This window comes from Columba livia, chromosome 2 (assembly GCF_036013475.1).
Source record: "Columba livia isolate bColLiv1 breed racing homer chromosome 2, bColLiv1.pat.W.v2, whole genome shotgun sequence".
NCBI classification, from domain to species: Eukaryota; Metazoa; Chordata; class Aves; order Columbiformes; family Columbidae; genus Columba; species Columba livia.
The window spans coordinates 65,238,580-65,258,052 of NC_088603.1; the positions used below are offsets into that span (position 1 = coordinate 65,238,580).

The 19,473-nt window shown below is 38.1% G+C and overlaps 1 long non-coding RNA gene across 3 annotated transcripts in view; it reads right to left on the reverse strand.

The window, feature by feature from the left end:
* LOC135578813 (uncharacterized) overlaps nt 1-19,473 on the reverse strand; it is a 284,707-nt gene that overhangs the window by 7,788 nt on the left and 257,446 nt on the right. The gene's annotated exons all lie outside the window — the stretch shown is intronic.

Sequence of the window (19,473 nt, forward strand, 5' to 3'; positions counted from 1 at the left end):
AAAACCGTTACTTGTCTAAAAGGCACTTATAGTATAAGAGTGGGACAAAAAATGACAAGCAGAAAAAAACAGACAGATAGATGAACAAAGAAGCAGTGACACAGTTGGTCAGTGTGATAGGCAGCAGTCTCAGCACATCCCTAGTCTGACAGCAGTCAAAATTTTAGTTAACTTCACAGCAAAATAGAGTTTTAAGGCAGCAGCTAAGGAAAATCTCTTACAAAAACGTGAGGTGAGACAAGCTAAAAATCTAAAATCTGTGAAATGTTTAGCTTTTTTGCTCTGAAATCCTTTACTTCTAAGGGAATAAATATAAAGAAAATTATGTGCTTTTCCGATGTCTGGATTCCTAGATCTGTACCACAGCATGACACACTTTCTTCTCATTCGCTGATGGTCTGTATTGTCTTAATGAAATTGAAGAAGCCTTTATTTTCACTTCCAATTCCTTTGCCTCTTAGAAAATTGGCAGGCCATCCCTATAAGAAGCAAGCTCCTTTTGCTCTAAACACGTTTACCATCTCCAGGCACTCCAGACATTTGCAGGGTGTCAGCTGTGAAGCAAACATGAATATGTTCACATGATCGACAGCTGCAATGTGTAAATGCCTGTGGGGATGGGGAAATATTCTAGACCCCTACCCATCAGTTCTGCACACTGGGAAGTGATTAAAAGAATGAGCCTAAGAATTACCAGGAAACTAAAAGTTATTTAGGGAAGAAAAAAGACAGGAACTGATTTTCTATGACATTCAAAAGGGATAAGATTATATTACTCCAGGATTCTTGTACAAGTATTCCTAATAGCAACCTTTTTTTTTTTTTTTTTTCCTAAATTAATCTAAGCAGCAAAAATCAAAGCTGGACTTTGAAACAGTGACATTAGGACCCATAGTGTTGTCTGAAAACCTGTCAGTAATTGTTCTAGCTATATAGAGAATCATATACAGTTTTTCTAAAGCTTGTGAACACTTAGTGAGTTACTGCATCATTTACTAAGCCAGTACTAAATACGACAGACTTTCCAAAACAAGGCTCCATCACTTAGCTCTCCACTTTATATCCAGAACTCATTAGGATAATATTTACACTCAGATCATAATTACTTAAAATGCACCTTTAAATATTATTTTATTGTTTGCAAAGACTGAATATAAAGAGACTTGTGAAAAACAAAGTTTGATTTACAAATTAGGAAATACTGAAATTAGCATTGCTGTTTGTTTCCCTTTGGTGTCCACACCCTGACTTCTGTTGTTTTGTTTCTACTATTGCCCAGCAGACTCTTGCAAAAGGGTGTAATTTGCACCCACTTTTAAAAATATCGTGTTAGTGACAGGTCTATTATTTCAAGTAATCCAGGTTGAAGTTTTGCAAATGACTTCTAAGTCAAAAAAGAAATCTTTCTATAGGCTTTGGTAAGCATGTACACATTTGGTATTGAAGAGTGTCATTCCCCTTTGCACAGCCAGGCTGCACAAGAAGAGAATTGTAGCTGCTACTCCAAGGATATATAGGAGGAAAATTGGCTCATTGCATTTGATGATGCTTCTTCTCACAGCAGAGTGGTAGTTTGGCCATGTTGCAAGTCACTGTGCTACAACAAGCACAAACTCTTGGCACCTTGTCAGCAATTCCAGCAAGATGCCTCCTCCAGCACATAGGTGGCAGAGTCATTTTACACAAGTCCCACAAATAAGAACCAGATACTGTCCCCGTCAGATGGAGACAGTTGAACATATTATATTAATACTGTATTAGTAATATTCATAATAGGGAAGACCTTATCACCATGTTCCACATTTGGGCCTTGAGGGGAGAAGGAATGCTTTACACAGGAACTGAAGTATTGGTTCATTCTGAAGAACTGTCTTGTCCATCATCATGTTTCTAACAATGGAAGTGGGAGATGACCAGGATAAGACCATTAGAGGTAGGTAGCTTTCTGTTCCCAGGTCCTCTGTAGGCAGGAGGTGATCAAATTTCTGGAGTGGATACTGCATGCAGCCATCACATTGAACATGACCGTGGACCTGTTCTGCATAAACATGGATATTTTTTCTTTAGAACACTTAAACTTTTGTTTTCCAAAACTGCCAGCTCCAGCTGCAGTGAATTCCACAACTTGTTGTGTGATAATGATTTATTTTTGTTTTCTTTAGATAATTCCTTGGCTGTAAGGATCAGACCAAAAAAAAAAAAAAAAGCCTGCTAAAAAGGGGTTTAATTTCTGTTTGTAAGAGTTAAAGATGGTGAAGAAGAAAGGTAGAACTGTTTACTTGATAGCAATCAGGAAGGGGGAGAGAGGTGCAAAAGTAGTAAAAATTATTCAAGAGGACAGTCAGAAAGGAATTTGTCTCAATGTTACAAATAGCACAAATTCTCCTATAGGATTCTAACACTGGTAAAAATTTTGCTAAAAACACCAACTTACTTTCACTGAGATGTGTAAGAGCATATTTCATTCTCACATTTTATTACTGACATGTAGCTTGAAAAATAGGTATATTTATTTGAACTGCCTCCAAAATCACCTTATTTTTCTTAAATCTAGTAATGCTGGAGAAACTTGGTTTTATCCACAGAAGTTAAGGGCACAGTAGACTTTTGAAAGAATTGCTTAGGTACATTTCTGCTAACAGGCACTTGTTCTATAACATTTGCAGTTTTGTCGTGAAATCAATCGGCCTCATAAACTTCTCTGGTTGAATCTTCACTTTTTCTCCCAAACAAAATAGTTTTGACTGAAGAATCATCCTTTCAAGTCAAAATACTGAATCAAAGCAAAACTCCACTCAAAATTCTTCACAGAACTTACTTGGTTTTAGAAAGTGGTATTACCCTGTATAAGAAGGAAGATCATATGAAGCAGAAGTGTATATTGCAATGGATTCAGACTTTGCAAAGCAAAGATTTGGGGTAAATGAGTGTTGTTGCTGAGCAGTGATGATCTGTCAGTCTAATCATTGCTGCTTGTTCTATGTATGCAGAACAGTAAATGGAAATGAAATTATCCAAGTCTGGAGGGAATACTGAATGTAAAAATTTTTACAGGGTACAGGGATAAGTTCAGAAAATAAAATTTAATACCTTTTATAAATCAAGGCAGATTAAGTTCAAGTACAACTACAAAAGATTAACCTCAATCTTTGAGAAAATAAGTGCACAATTTTATGAGAGCTGCTGGAAGAACAAGTTTTTTCCTCCTCATATTTCCTCCTTGCCCTTTTCTTCAATGAACTCTCCATAAAAGGGGAAGCTGAATGATAGAGTGCACTTGGAATCTGACCTTAAAGTCAAATAATGAACCCTGACTTCAGCACTTTAAAACTATTCATTATATTTTTTAACAGATGTTTTAGTTATATTCATTGTTACAATGCAGTAGCTTTCTATGAGATTCATGTAATTAAATGTTCTCTTTCTGGCACAAAATGTACCTATCACAGCCTCATTTAAGCTACATAGCATGAGTTACATCAAGGTAATCAGGACTGACTGAGTTTCCACATATCTAGGATCCATTTTCAAAATTCCCTCTGATGTTTATATTGTTTATATATGCATTCTTCTGAATGTTCATCTAGACTCTTTTTCAGGGACTTAAGCACTTTCCATAATTCTGGCCTTCAGGATTCCTTCTGGATCCCTCACTTTGTCCCTGTGAACATTACACCTGCAAGTAGTTTTTCATCCTTTCTCCCTTGCAGTGCATTCTACTCTGGCTTTTATAGCCTCCCTGACATCCAAATGGAGGCACTTCTTCTACCTCCACATCTCACAGTGCAGCTGAATTCTTTTGTGGTCACTGAAGTATGGATGCTGTCTTAGCTGTGAGGATTAGCATTTGTGGCGATGCGATGCCTCACTAAACACGGGAGAGGACTCTCTCGCAGCCAGATTTGTTGCTCCTAAACCAACTTCGAAGAAATGCTTGATAGTTAAATATTCATACACATGCATGTGCATCCATATATATATATATGAGTCTTTTCCATTAATTAATTGTAGTAGTTTCTTCTAAAGGCAATGTTTCAGTTCTGAATTTCAGGAAATCTAATTCCATTTGCACCTTTAAAACCTCTCTTTTACTAAGCATCAATGATTGAGAACATTTGTTTCAACTTATGAACTTTTATTATTTAATATCTAGATGACTAACAGGCCCTGGTGGTTTTGGAAAAAACTGCTTACACAATTCTAACTAATTAATATGTGTGCTCCGACATAAATCCTCCAGGGTGCATGGGAATGGGTACTGGTCCATTCAAATACAGGATTGAAGGATCATTAAGATTAACAGCTATTCATGAAAGAGCAATCAAAAAGGATGTGAATTATTACCTGCATCAGTTTGGGGTTGAGAAAAAAGAGAGACCTCCCATAAACTCAGTTTAGAAGGATAAAAGAGAAAGAGAATCCTTTTGTTTAGCACTATATGTGAGATAAAAATAAATAGACTTACTGCTGCAAATACAGCCCCTCTACAGACATACAGGAAACATTAGAGATCCTCAAGAGAAAGTGGTGGGAGTTTTTCTACAATCCTTTTTTTTGTCTTTAACAAAGTTGGTTTTACTATTGCAATATTCTCAAGCCTCACTGAAACCATACCTATGATTAAAGGTGACAGGGAGGGTGTTGAAGTGGGATGTGTATTTTTGAGATGTTTGGAGGTGATATCTGTTTCTCCATTTGAAGCCACTGGTCTCACTGTGCCAGTTTTTATTGACCCACTTACAGGGTGTTCTGAGGGATGAAGAGGAGGAGGGAGGTAGATGTTTCAGTAAGTACAACAAAAGGTGGCCTTTATAAAGTAGCATGTATGCTAAGATCCTCTGAGGAGAAATAGGTGTTAAAACCAGATAAAAAAATACCCTTCAGCCCTTCAAATACAGTAATGAAAACAAGCCACTTTTTCTTCACTCAAATATTCAAAATATTAAAAGTTTGAAAGTTACACAAATGGAATCCAGTTATTCTCACAACCAGAGGCTAATTTCCCCAACATTCTGAGCCACTGATGCTCAGCAACCGTCTGAGAGGTTTTGCACTCTAAAATCTAGGGCAGCTGACAGTCAACAGATCTGTTTCGCTGAGAGGATTTGCTGTTAATTTTGTCCAGCTTCTGTTTTCCAATGCCAGTCAACATTTTCCAAGTAAAGTCATCCATGAATTCATGCAAAGACTCAACTTAAAGCCCTTAGACACTGATGGATCGCTTTTTATGCTTTAGATGCATTCCTAGCTCAGCCAAAGGGTGGGTACTTTGTGATGCAATGTAGTAATCATTTATGTATTGTTAAATTAGTGCAACTATTCAAGCACCTTAAAATGTTGAGCTGTTACTCTCTGCATGTGTTTAGCTTAAATGATCAAAAACTGACAGCCACAGTGTTATTTGTTTGAGAAAGTATATAAAAATCTGACCAGTTCACAAAAATGCCACATTGAAATCCTCTGTCCATCATTGTCACAGTGATAATTTAGGGCCAAAAATCAATATATATTCTTTGGAGAGCCACACAGAGGGTGGGGAGGGAAGGGAAGAAAGGAAGGACAAAAGAGAAGAAGGAAAGTAATTTAATCCCTGACCTATTGAAGTTTTCCTTGTTCAGTGTTCACTGGCTAAAGCTGGAGTCATCAGGCAATGTTCAGAGTTTGGCCCCATCCTCACACTACTAATATGTTGGCCACAAATATCTTGTGCAAGGGTGCTTTTGTCACAACAGACACTTTTCTGTCAAAATAACCTTGGGATCAGATTAGTACCGTGAGCAGCAATCAGCAGGTGGGGAAACGAGTATGATGCCAGTCAAGCAGGGATGGTTCAAAATGCTATCCTTCTGTCAAAAGACAGACCCGACAATGTCTCTATAATGTGCTATTGTAAACATATATCAATTGTTGTTGCAAATAGTCTTGTTTAAATTAAGCCATTGTAAAATCCATAACTTCGCGATCTCATCCATGCCATTTACTCATATGCCCTATTTACTCAAAGCTTGAAAAGCCACTGATAATATTTACACTGTCTCTCTCAAACTGTATGTCAATACAGCACAGCAGTTCTAACTATTAGGGATCTGCTTGCTATGGTGTAATCTGTCCACATGCAGTCTCACTTATGCAAAACTGAAGCATTCACATCTCTCCACTACGACTACTGAGGTAATGCCTGTTATTGTAACATCAAGGTCACTTGTTAAAGCTGAGTCACGTCACCAGTCACATTTGCCAGTCATAAAAACACTGATGCTCTCCAGACAAAAGCAGCTGTGATTTCTCCTCTAAATAAATTTTAAGGTTTGTAGAAAGAAAAGGATAATATTAACATGTTGCAATCGTCCATGAGGCATATATCAGGCAATGCACATAGTTTGTTGTGAAAGTCATTTAGTCCTTTGTCTGGAAGAAACTAATACATTTACAGGAGCAACACAATAACTTCAGAGTAGATTCGCAGGGTAAATAAATGTACATCAATTAAACTTTTGAATATATGATAGATGTTGTATAAAAATATCTTAGACTCATTAGTTTGGAAGGAGATTTCTTCTTCTTTTATGGCGGGCATTAGTTCATTTATAGCAAAATATTTTGCTACTCTGCCATTAAATATGTTTAACCTTTTTTTTTTTCTTTTTAAAAAATCTGCTCATTCAAATAGTCTCAGCCTGGCATCTCACTGAAATATATTTCTGCTGTGATTTAGAAAGTGGACAGGATTCACTCAGCCAGTCAATAATTGATTCAAAGTGGTGACCAGAATATAAAATTTGCACCCTCTAGGCAGAAAGTAGTCACAGCCTAGATTTCCAAAATGAGATCCAATATTCCAGATTTTTCCAAAGCAATATAAATATATTTTTTAGTCTTTCATTAAGGGGGCATTCATAATATTATTCCCAGCTCTAAGGAGACCCATATCACACCATGGTTATTTTTCTTGGCTTTTCTTATTTATACTAAGAGATAAACATATCCTCTTTCTATGAAAGGAACATATTGCTAAGATCACAAACACAGACAAGGGAAACAGCATACTTGTAACAAATAATACAACCAAATATCATCCTGAAATAGAATAATTATCCCATAGTGCATATGTCAAAACTCCAGTAACTTCTGAGTCCAGGAAGTTTATTTAAAACTGCTTGTGATTAAAAAAAATTAAAAGTTTCGATGGAAGAGAGGTTTGACCTGACTTTTCAAAAAAAGACTAAATAAGGACATCACTCTGAATTGCAGTGTGTTTTAATGTTACATTAGATCTTTTCTAACATTTTCAGGGGCTAGATTCCCAAGTGATCTTTTAATTTTAAGAGTACAAAAGTAAGTTGTACCTAGTTGTAAGAGAAGAAAGTGTACTTAGGTTCACAGTTATAGCCCACTAGATAACTTGGATCCATAACCTAACTCAAGTATTAAACACACCAAAACCAAGTAGGAAATTAAATCACAGCTTTTGCCATCTTAAAACCCCTGTCACTGTACAGTCACAGAACCATAGAATGGTTTGGGTTGACAGGGACCTTAAAGATCATCTAGTTCTAACACCCCTGTAATGGGCAGGGACACCTTTCACTAGACCAGGTTGCTCAAAGCCCCATCCGACTGGTCCTATACACAATGCATGACAGATCGTATTAATGGCAAAAATATTCTTTTTAGGAAGAGAAGTTAGGGAAACATTCTGCTCTTAAGCAAAGCCACTCAGTAATTTAAGAAGATATTTTCCTTATAGGTCCTTACGGATGGTTAATGCATTACTGAATACCAGCACAAACTTCTTCCAGCTAAGTGGACAATGTTAGGAGGATTGGTTCAGTAAAATCTTTGTCCACAATAAACCTCACTCTTAAAAATTAAAAAAAAAAAAAAAAAAAAGGTTTTCTTGCAAAGTTTGAAAAATTCAGAATTCATTCAGCACTGACCACCAATTGCACCAATTGTGCATAGTCTTGCAACAAGATATTGGCCAACGTGAGAAGCTGGCCATTTGTTCCTATGTCACATGATTTTTGTTCTTTATTTAGTATAATGAATATGCAAGGATTTATTTCTATCATAATTTCCATATATATTTCACCTTTGCCAAAGCCAGTTTGAGAATGCGTTCAGAGTAGTCTTAAATTTGGCCTTGAGGGAAAACAAAATTGAACAGCCTGGGCATTGCAAAGCAGCCAACATCAGTGAGTCAAATTAATTTCTGGCATAACCTTGCTGGCTAGGGTTCAGCAGAAAAGTGTTAGTGCAGGGGGAGCATGGATGGAGATAAGAACGAACATACAGAAGACTGCTAAGGTGGTTTGTTCAGCGATCCTTGAAGCAGCAGCTCCAAGAATTGACAAATAAGAGTGTCAAATGTAGAAGTGCTAGTATTTGTCTTGAGCTGGAGAACTGAAGCTGAACAATTAATGCACTGTGTGTACACATAATCCCTTTTTAATCTTCAACATGACAGAAGTTTTCAGGATAGCACTCAACAAAATGATGGGTGATGAACAGGAATGCTTCAGTCAGGCAGGGAAACCCCTTGGAACTCCAAAAACTTGTTCTGCTGAACAAGGTATTCTTATTACATCAAAAATTTACCTCACATACAGGCAACAGAGAAATTTGCTGGAATCACTTTTATTTCCCTTAACTCATATGCTTCAAGTCCCTCTTACATATTCAGTGACCTGACACAGAGAAGAGCTGGACCCCCAACATTTGCCAGCAGAGTTATGGTAAAGTTCATGGCTATGTGTCACCCTGTGCTATCTGAGGGCCTGACACGGTGCAACCACAGAAATCCAAGCAAGTGACTGCTTTCCAGGCAATTTTATCTGAATCATCCTTCTGAACTCTGGCTACAGGATTTTTCTGTAAGTTAAAGAACATTAAAGAACAGAATGCATCAACTTAATTGGAAACAGTTTTCCCTGAACACATCCTGCCTTTGTTCAAGGACTTGGAGAGAGGAAAAGCCCCTGCTCTGAAGCACTGTGACAACTTAAGATAAATTTCAGCATTACTTTTCTAACAGAATATAATTGAAAACATGCTTCAACAGAGACTCTAACTCTGGGTAGAGATATGTTTAACCCACAAGTCTGGAGCTCTGCATTCCCAAGTCTTGAAGGAATCCTGACTCTAACCCAAATTATCTTCTCTTTCTATAACAAGTAAAACCAGTTTTAATACTACTAAACTGAGTTCATCAATTATTCAAAGTCACTGCTTTTACCATCATTTATGTGTTCCTTTTCATCACACTGATGTCTAAAGTCTCCATTTTTCCCAATCTCAAAGGTTGGGTCAAATAACTGTATATCGTAGAAGGCAGTTCCTTCTTCCAAAGCTCTGACATCTAAATGGACAAAACTGGCAAACAGTAAGATAAAGGATGCATTGTTATCCCCATTTTCAGCCGGGAAACCATGCCTTAAGATGACTACAAGTAGAATCCCAAGGGAGGTCAAGGATCAGATTCTCAAATGCTCATGAGAAGGAAAAAAAGAAAAATGGGCTGAGAGGGAAGTGGGAGAAAAGAAAAAGAAAAAAAAAAAAAGGCTCCAAGCCCTGTAGTTCCTACTTTAATTATAGATTTTCAAAATACTTTTTTGCTCATCTTGAAGATCTGACCACTTAGGCACCCATTTGAGTGCCCAAATGGGAAGTTACCTCTCTAGGAAATCAGCCTCCCAGTCTGGGTGCTACTGCCATTTTGAATATGGCAGTGCACGAGTCGCTCAAGGTCACAGAGGAAGTCTCTTGCAAAGCCAGAAATTTGAACCAACATCTCCTGTGCCCAAACCACAAGTCCATCCTTCCTCTCACTAGCAACACAGTGTATTTCTTTGTTAAGCTTCTTTCTAGTTAGATATAACATAATGGGCCTTTTTCTTTATTCATCTGTAATGGTAATATGACATTATGAGATTGGCACTTGTCATTCACAGGGAATGCTCTCTTTCCGCTTGCCCCCAAAACACAAACACATTTAGCAGATTGTCGTCTGCAGATGACACTAGAATCTCTGTATTTTAGAATATTTTTCCAGCAGCCTCACAAGAGTAAATTGCCCTTTATTAATATTTTTCAGGATCTGAGAGGCTCACAACTTGTGGATCAATCTCAGTTACAAAGAATTATTCCCCTTTCCCACAGCCTGGGGCAGGGATGAAGCATTTTTGGTGAAGATAAAGATAATATCAGGTTGCTCATGTCATACACCTTAGCAGCTTCTGCTACCATGCAAAGGCCTAAATACTAGAGGAATATGTCAGTAGCCACTGGCTACCATTACGCGTGTGAGCAGCCTTAAGCATCCCTGAAAGACATGTAGAGTAGCACAGCATGAAGTGGAAAACCCAGGCACAGTGCCATGTTTTCTTTTGCCACATTTTCCATTTTATTTAGAGGAACACATGTAATTACTAACCATTTTTAGCGCTGGAGACTACAGGGGGATGTCACTCTACAAACCAAGAGAATTATAGATATTCATTTTTTTTTGCATAGACAAATAAAAGAATGCATGTGAGAAATGTCTGATGTACAGAACTCCATTCATCTCTGAGTTACTATTTTTGCATTTGCTTTGTTTGGGCTTTTTCTTTTTAATTCAGTTTCTTCAAACCCTGCCCTCTTTTACATGACCTTTTTGATCAATAGTCCTTTGTTGTGCTGTGAGGCCTTTGCAGCAGAGGACAGAATGACTACAGCTAATCCTTATCTAATGTTTACCTTTAAACTCTTTGGGTCTTGGCACAGGTTTGAGACATGTATTTTGTTTAGATTTTAGAACTCTAAATGATGAGCATTACTTGAGAACGTAGTCTCCTCCAGAGATCCTGGAATTCTTATCTGATGTTCCTCTGCTCCTGCAGCCACCACCATCTCTAGCCCACAGAATACTTGCACTTTCCTGCTTCACCACCTCAGAAATTAGTGGATTACCTCAGTTCTTCTGATACATCTCTTGGCAAGTCAATGAAAGTCAGGTTGCCAACTATTTTCGTGTGGAAAACAGGCCTCTCCCTGTCCTTTTAAGTGTAGAAGACATTTTTTGTGGGAAGTGGACTTGAAAAGCCTCTTTGTCAGATTCTGCAGTTGCACATCATTTTAAAAACCAGCTCCAACTGGTTTTTGTCACTATACTATCTTCTCACAGGAATTTCACTGACAAAAATTTGTGGCTGATTTTCAAATGGGAAATCAGTATGAAACTTTCTGCTCTTCCTGCCCTTAAGAAAGCCTGTTAGCCTATGTATTAAGAACTATTTTTGTTTCAGACATTGCACTGTAGCACTACATTCCTGGCAGCTCCTAGAACAAAACCATTAAGACACACGGGACCCCCCTCCCCAGCAACTTTATCTCAACCAGTACTTCATTTAAGCAAACAGCCCAAAGCATGACTCATACCCCAGTGAGAGACAACTATTTGAAAACTTGAGGGCTGCTGTAGCTGACCACAGTAAGGGCAAAGGTATCAAAAATAAGCCTAATGCTACAACTGCAGATGCAAAAAAAAGTTAATACTCCCACAGAGGGAAGCCAGATCTGTCAGGCAGCCCAAGACTGCATAGGAGATTTGGCTGCTACAGCAGGAGGACAGCCTGGGGCCAGGCATGGAGGCTTTGGCCCTTGGAATTAGGTATATATGCACTTTAGAGTGTTGGTGACAATGGGAAATTCTTGGCCTGAGCATTTCTGTTACCAAGTGGGTAACAGTAACATACCATTTTTTGTGAAGTAAGTTTTCACCAAATTTGAAGATCCTTTTGGTGTACTTCTATCCTGGTTTTGGCTGGGATAGAGTTAATTTTCTTTCTAGTAGCTGGTATAGTGCTGTGTTTTGGACTTAGTGTGAGAAGAATGTTGATGATACACTGACGTTTCAGTTGTTGCCAGGTAGTCAAGGACTTTTTGGTTTCCCTTGCTCTAACTGGTGCACAAGAAGCTGGGAGAGAGCAAAGCCAGTTGACCCAAACTGGCTAAAGGGATATTCCATAGCATATGACATCGTGCTCAATATATAAACTGGAGTTGTCTGGGGGCAAATATTGCTGCTGGGAAATGAATGGGCTGTGGGTGTCACAGGTGGTGAGCAACTGCATTGTGGTGAGCAACTGCATTGTGGTGAGCAACTGCATTGTGCATCACGTGCTTTGTATATTCTGTTATTATTATTATATTCTTTTCCCTTACTATCCAATTGAACTATTCTTATCTCAACCCATGAGGTTTTTTTCCCTTTCTTATTATCTCCCTCATGCCACTTGGGGTGGGCAGAAAGAACAAGCAGCTGTGTGGTCCTACTTGCCTGCTGGGGTTAAACCACAACTTTAGAGCTGTAAAGGTATCTGTGTTTCTGGTGTTTCTTTGGTTTAGTTAGGGTTTTTGTTTTTAATTAGCACACATACAGTTAAAAAGCCCTCATGCAAAGTTAGAGCTTGTCATTAAAATTACCTCTAAACTTACTGTGAAACAGATTTGCATCCTAAAAAAACCCAAACAAACAACAAAAAAACCCACCACCAACAACAACCCACAAAGAAGTGTACTAAGTCTTGCCCTTTTCCCAGTCCCTCACAGCAACTGCTCAGAAAGTGCCAGTTACCAACTATTGAAATGCTACAGAAATGTTCTAAAATAAATCAAAAATTTATATTCAAGTAGATATAACCAAGTTAAACCCATTTTCATCTTTACAATGCGCAATAACGTATTAGTGAGTGACCGATATACTGCTTATGAGAAGAAAAAAAAATACACAAAAAAGCCTTTGCACAGTTCAATATAAAGTTACAGTATTTGAGAAATGAATAAGAAGTCATGTAACAGCCTTGCAGCTTTTGAACTTTCACATGTTTCAGATTTTTCTAATGCTTGTGCAGATTAAAGAGATTCACATCTCAATGGCTGGGGCACCTCACATTTTTTCTGGATCAAGTTTAATGCTTTCCACACTGTAGAAATTTGACTTTGTATGAACACATCCTGAGTTCAAGGAATTTTTCATACTTAGGTGTGCGTTTTCCAGTTCGTTTTTTTTTTATATTAACCCTGTCAAAGGGCACAGTGTCTTGGATCATAAGAATGAGCAACTCCTTCAATTTCACACATCAACACACTGGGCCTTTTCAGCATGCTTTCCTTGCCAGATCCCAAAAACAAATTAAAAGTGGAGGGGAAGGAAGCCAGGAGAGAATAAAACAGAAGACATCCATATATTTTTACTTCTGTGTATTGTCTCAACCCAGACCCCAGAATAAAAAGAAGAACCATTTATTTCATTAATGTGCAAAGTTCATGGTTTTAAAGCTACAACTACACCCTTTTCATCTCGTAAGAGACATTTCAAAGCAGGGCTGTGGGACCAAATGAAAGAGAAGAATCTCTGATGTCCATCCAGCTCACAGAGAAAAGAATCCACATTTTCTACCCTTTGACCTAATATTAAGGAGTAAAAAAAAGCCATTTCATCCTTTTAAAAACACTGTGTATGTGCATGCTTGAATATCATCTACATTCTAATGACTATCAGGAAGGTGCGGGTACCTTCTATTATAGAATCTAGAAATAATCAAAGACCTTATGTTGAGTCCTTATTGCTCAATGACAAGTGGAAACAAATGTTTAAAGGCATTTGCACACAATAGGCATGATAACCCAGGATGTAAAGTGCTTGGGGCCTCTGCAGAACTGAATGTATTGGGTGAATGGAGGGGAGTGGGTTCTGGTTATAGACCCATGGAGTATGATAATTTCAGAAAAAGCAAGAAAAGGGCATGTGAGAGCAAAGAGGAAGGTGACATTGGAAAGGTGGAGATTCTTTCGAACACCACTTGTAGCTATGCCCATTTGGGTTATTTCTGGAAAACATATCGCTTTATGATGATTTTTGCCTACATTCAGGGAAGTTAAATTGCGTACTTGCTCTGTGATAAAGCACGTTGTATCAAAACTAGCCCAGAAACACATTTCTCTTCTGTCACCTCTTTCTCATTCATCTGGAAATTACTTGCCAGCTTCTGAATTCTGACCATGCAACTTCGGCATAGAAAGCAATAGAAGTGTATAACAAAAAGATACACTTTCCACCAAAAGAACAACTTCTACATACAAAACCATAACTTTTACAAATAATAATAGTATTAATTTGGAAAAATCATAGCCTTTCACTTTGGGAAGTAACCAAGAAACTGCTTTTGTGAGATTTCTATGTTCCACAGGGACATTTATTTCTGAATTTGTATTTTTGACTATACTCAGTTCTTTTCATTCAACCTAGGTAACTGTAACCACCAAAATAATTTTTAAAAAATCACATTGTGGAATGACTTTTCTTCAATAATACATCAGTTCCTCATGAATTAATGTCTCCTAAAGTTTCAGATCTGACTGTATGTCAAACTATGCTGGCATAATGTCTTAAAATATAAACATTTTTTGGGAAAACCATATGTTCAGTGTTCTGACTGCTTATATCCACTTTTCAGTCTACAATAGCAAGTTTGGGGTACAAAAAATAAAGCCCCATGAAGACATGCTGAGTTTTTACTGCATACATCATAAACATACATGGGAGCATTAAGCTGACTCATCAAGGGTGAAACAAAACCCATAAAACTACACTTACTAAAAATATTTTTCTTCCTGAGAAAACAATGCTCTTATTTTTTTTTTTTTTTTTTTTAATCTATTTTGTTCTCCTCCTGCCATTTGCAGTATTGCAAGTAAGGAATTGCAGCAAGCCCAGAGTTTCAACTGAATGTACTGGTCTCCATCATTAAGCAGCACAGCAGTACAGCCAAAACTTCACTGCCTTGCATTTCTTCAAACTTCCTCTGCAACAGGAATGACCAACCCATCTAGAAATCTTCAACTATAGAACACTACTGTTCCAAAATTCTGTCTGCCTTCTGACTCTTTTTCCATGCTCCAAACTCATATTAAAGTTAACACTGATATGAGGCAACCAGGACTTCCTAATGCTATCAGGAAGCCAAAGTTTATGGGAAAGAGATGGATTAAATAATGGGTATTACCTCTCCTTGCAGTCACCATCGAACTGAAAACAGCATTAGCTGGGCTGAGCAAAGAAGGCAAGCACTTGAAACTTTGGTGGATCCCTTTGGAGACTTGTGCAAGCAGGCACCATGTCCTGGTCAGCCCAACTCTCCCAACAGCCCCACCAGTGCCAGGCCTCCACTCAGGCTCATAGCTCTGATTTCAGATGATCGACTGTTTGAAAACACTCAACCAAGTTGACCTGCACAGCAGTAGTTCCCTGTCCTGCTTCTTAGGAACATACCATAATGTGAATGCCTGGTTTGTGAAATCAAACATCGTATGCTCACTTGGGCTCATCAGCCTGCCATTCACTTGAGCATCTTCTAAGAGAAATGAGATTATTCTCATAAAACAAGGCAAAACATTTCAGAGGGCAGTGCTTAATCTTCGTGTCTCATGTTCAGCTAAACTCATATCAAATGTGAACTGATGCTACAAATACAAGCACCAGAGGAGACTACTTTTCACATTTGCAAGTATCTCTTCACAACCACAAAAATGTTGGGAATGGTGAGTATAATGCCAAGAAATCAAAGTCCAATGCGAAGACAAGTGCGTTACTCCATGGCTGTTAACAGAAAACACTTGATGGAAACAAGATCAACTGGCTGTGACAGAGCAAATAGGGCACTGATGTGCACTGAAATTTCTGCTCCTTTATAAAAGGGATCTATCCATACAACTCACAAAGGGACAGTATCTTACCAATCATTAGAAGAGGGAGGAAAAAAAATAACAGAATCTGTAGTCTCATCTATAAATTGTGAACAACTGTAGGTTTGAGTTTCAAAGGAGTAATATTATACAAAGAGCTGCTGGAGATGACTTTACCAGCAATTTTAACTCAGCTAAAATGGTGTGTATGTGTACCTGTGCATACACACAGGAATTGCAGGTGAGAGCTATCATACATTGCCAGCATTACTGGTCATGAACATGTAATTTAAACTAAGATTCATCAGCAATTTGTTTCAACAAAAACCAAACCATGTATGCAGTGCAATCTATCACCTACCTTCATTTTGTATATTTTATGAAAGATAAAAATATTGCACAAAATCTATCACCAATGTCCTCTGCTAACTGTCATTAGTTCAAACACCTACAAGCTTGAAATATCAAAAGAATGTTGACCTCAGAAAAGCCTAATTACTATGTCTGTTTATAAGAAAGAAAAACAAGGCAAATCCAGACACAAATGTGGTATATCTACCTCTAAATGAATAGCTTCATTGAATATTGATGTGAGTACTATTTATGCAACACTAAAGTGTCAAAAAATGCACCATTAACTTCAATGATGCTAGAAACATAAGTTGCTAGAGAGCTAGAAAGCATTTCCTTCTAAAGATTATTGTGTCCGGCCTACCCCTACATTGACATAAACCCTAGTTTTGTAGGTCAAGACACAAGCCATCTCATTACCTGAGTTCTGAAGCCTGTTAGAGACCAGGTTCTCCTCATCATATTCATTTTTTCACTTGTTGTTCCATCTAACCAAAACTAAAGGCATTTTATGATGAAAGCAGAAGCATACAGAAGAACAACTATGGAGACTAACATCAACTCAACCTTATCTGCTTGGCAGTGAAGTTATATTTCTCCACATTTTCTGAGCAAATCTATAGTATATTGCTCAAAAAAAAAAAAAAAAAAAAAAAAGGCTTTCAAAGCATTTTCAGAGGAACAGAGAGGAAAAAAAAAAAAAAAAGTAGAAATAGAAACACCACACTTTGGAGCAAAAGCAGAAAAAAAGACATGTTCAGGGAAAATAACAGAGATGAAAGCCTGGCTCCACTGAATTCCAGGATAAAACAGCCATTGGTTTCAACAGGGTCATGATCTCTGTCAAGATCTGAGTCTGGATTCGCTTTTGAAGTAGGTGTGGCCTAAGGTCGGGACAGAAGAATTAACAATAATATAAAATATCTCTCTCTCTTAAACAGCCCATCATGCATTTCACTTTACACCACTATTGACTACAAAAGGGGCGTGAGTAGTTATGAAACCCATCTATCTAAGTAGTATTGCCTCACTTTCCTTTTTGTTATCCTTGTATTACACAGTATCATGATTTTCTTTGGTGTTGGTTGTGAATATAACAGAATTAACACAGTGGTTATGCTACACACCAGAATTGCATGAATTTTATGACAAACCCACATCATGCATCTAGAAGCACAGGTTTTGGCGCTACTATGAGACAACTGTGATTACATACGATATGCTTCAGTGCCGTATTTGCGTAAGTTATGCTTGTGTTTTGTATACACATTCACACACACTACATGTATACAGCATTTCTGAGTGTATAGGCACACACATCCATGGATGCAGGAAAAGCATGAATGTGGGAGCCACAATAACACTGCTCCTGGCTGACAGTACTATGTTACAGAATTTGTTTACATGTTACTGGATCACAGAAAAATATGTTGTAAGGATTATTTTAATTTGTAAAACATTTGTATTCCCTACTACTTTGCAATAAAAGGAATGTGCCAACTGCCAGTCTCTTCAGAAATATAATACAACTCCTCATAGTTTTGGTTTGAAATCAGAAACAAAACACATTTTCTGCAGAAGAACTGATCTTTATAGCCCTGGCAAGAGGTGAAGGCTGGGAGTCAACTCACTCCCTGTGGCTGTAATCCCTTCATGAAAATCTAGATGTGTCGCTCTGTATCCCGTATCCTCTGATCATTTTCACAAAAAGAGAAGGTTGCAATGACATCATAAAATGTGCAACAAATCCGTGACTGGACAAGGCTCCAAGGTCAGGAATACACCAAGCAGCACAGCTATCTCTCAGCTGCAAATGGAGGCAGGATTCTGTGTCTTTTACTGGAAAGAAAACAAAAAAATGTTGCCTGCATATGCTACCAGTAAATCAGCACTTGCTTAGCCACCCTAGACCATGAAACTCAGCATAATAGATCTTTCATAGCTCACAGGAGAGGTCATGGTACAAGAATGTTAAACAACACAACACAATCTTTTGTAGGTAAGCAACTTCCAGGTAGAAGGTATGAGTTGTTGCAACAGCAGTAACCTCAGAGGAGAAATTCATAAAATGATTAGCATGTTTTTTGAAAGAAATGTGCACAACTGACAATATTTTCAATACAGACATGTATTTTGAACTCCTCCAGCATCCTGTTTCTTACACTTTATACATATCCACAGGGCTCAGATTTTGGTTTGGTTTCATTAACTCCATATTTCTGCTACTTATAATTACCCAAAGAATTATGATCAGATTATTCACACATCTATTTATTTGGAATAATTCCCATTAAAGAGACTTTCAGAAAAGTGACCTAATATTGAGTAAAATTTCTGGTGCATTGCATTTTTTATATTTAATATGTCACTTGATATATTTAATAACTCTTGATGGTTTGTTAAACTGTCTGATTTGATGTTTGTTTTATGTGTTTACTGCGTTGAAATCCCAAACAAACTTCAAAGCTACAATTCTTTTCCACAGAGTATACACTTTATATTTTTTGTTGCATTTCTTTGACTCTCTCTTAGCAGGAATATGCCAAAATAAGACAACATGCAAATAATTTTTCTAGAAAAGAGGTTTCTTCTGAAATTAATATGATATTGCATGCTAACTTTGGTTTTCTGAAGTCCAAGTTAGCTAATATCCCACATGAATTGGATGAAACTACAATTGGCTACGACCAACGAGGGTAAGAGCCTCAGCAGAGAATTACACACAAGGGCTAGCTGCTGCCTGGCATGCCAAAGGTAAAGCTGGCTTCCCCTCCAATAAGGAATGGGCTCCACTGCCAGTACTGCCCTTCTGTTGGCACAGAGGCTGCCCACCTGGTGGTATGAGCCACCGAGGAAGCACTGGGATGGGCCAAACCTGGCCGTGCTCCAGCCCTTTTCTCTGATCACTTGAGCTGGTTCATCATGAGGAAAGTAACTGGGGAGCAGCTCAGCAAACACCATAACACAGAGGTAAGTTTGGAAGACCGATGTGAAAATCACAGCCCAGGTGAGAAGCCACAGCCATTGACAGCATCCTGCAGGAAAGCAGATCAAGAGATCAGGCTTCAATCAAGAGAATAACTGCTGAGGGAAGTGGGACCAAAACTGCAGTTTCACTTTCTGGAGTCACTTCTGGGAACAGTGAAGGAGAACACCATTACTGGGCATCAAAGAGTGCCCCTCCTCACTTTCACTTCTCTGAAAAACTGTCACTCCATGGGAACGTCAGGAAGGAGTAGAGAAGGAAGCGGTGAGTGTTTCGGTGATGAATCAAGGGCAGGAAAGAGACACAGGAAATTCAGATCTGTAGGAAGTCAATGCTTTGCCGTGGCCACCAAGTGCATTCAAATGTGTGCCTCCTTTTCCAGTTGCTTCCTCTTCACACCTTCCCCAGCA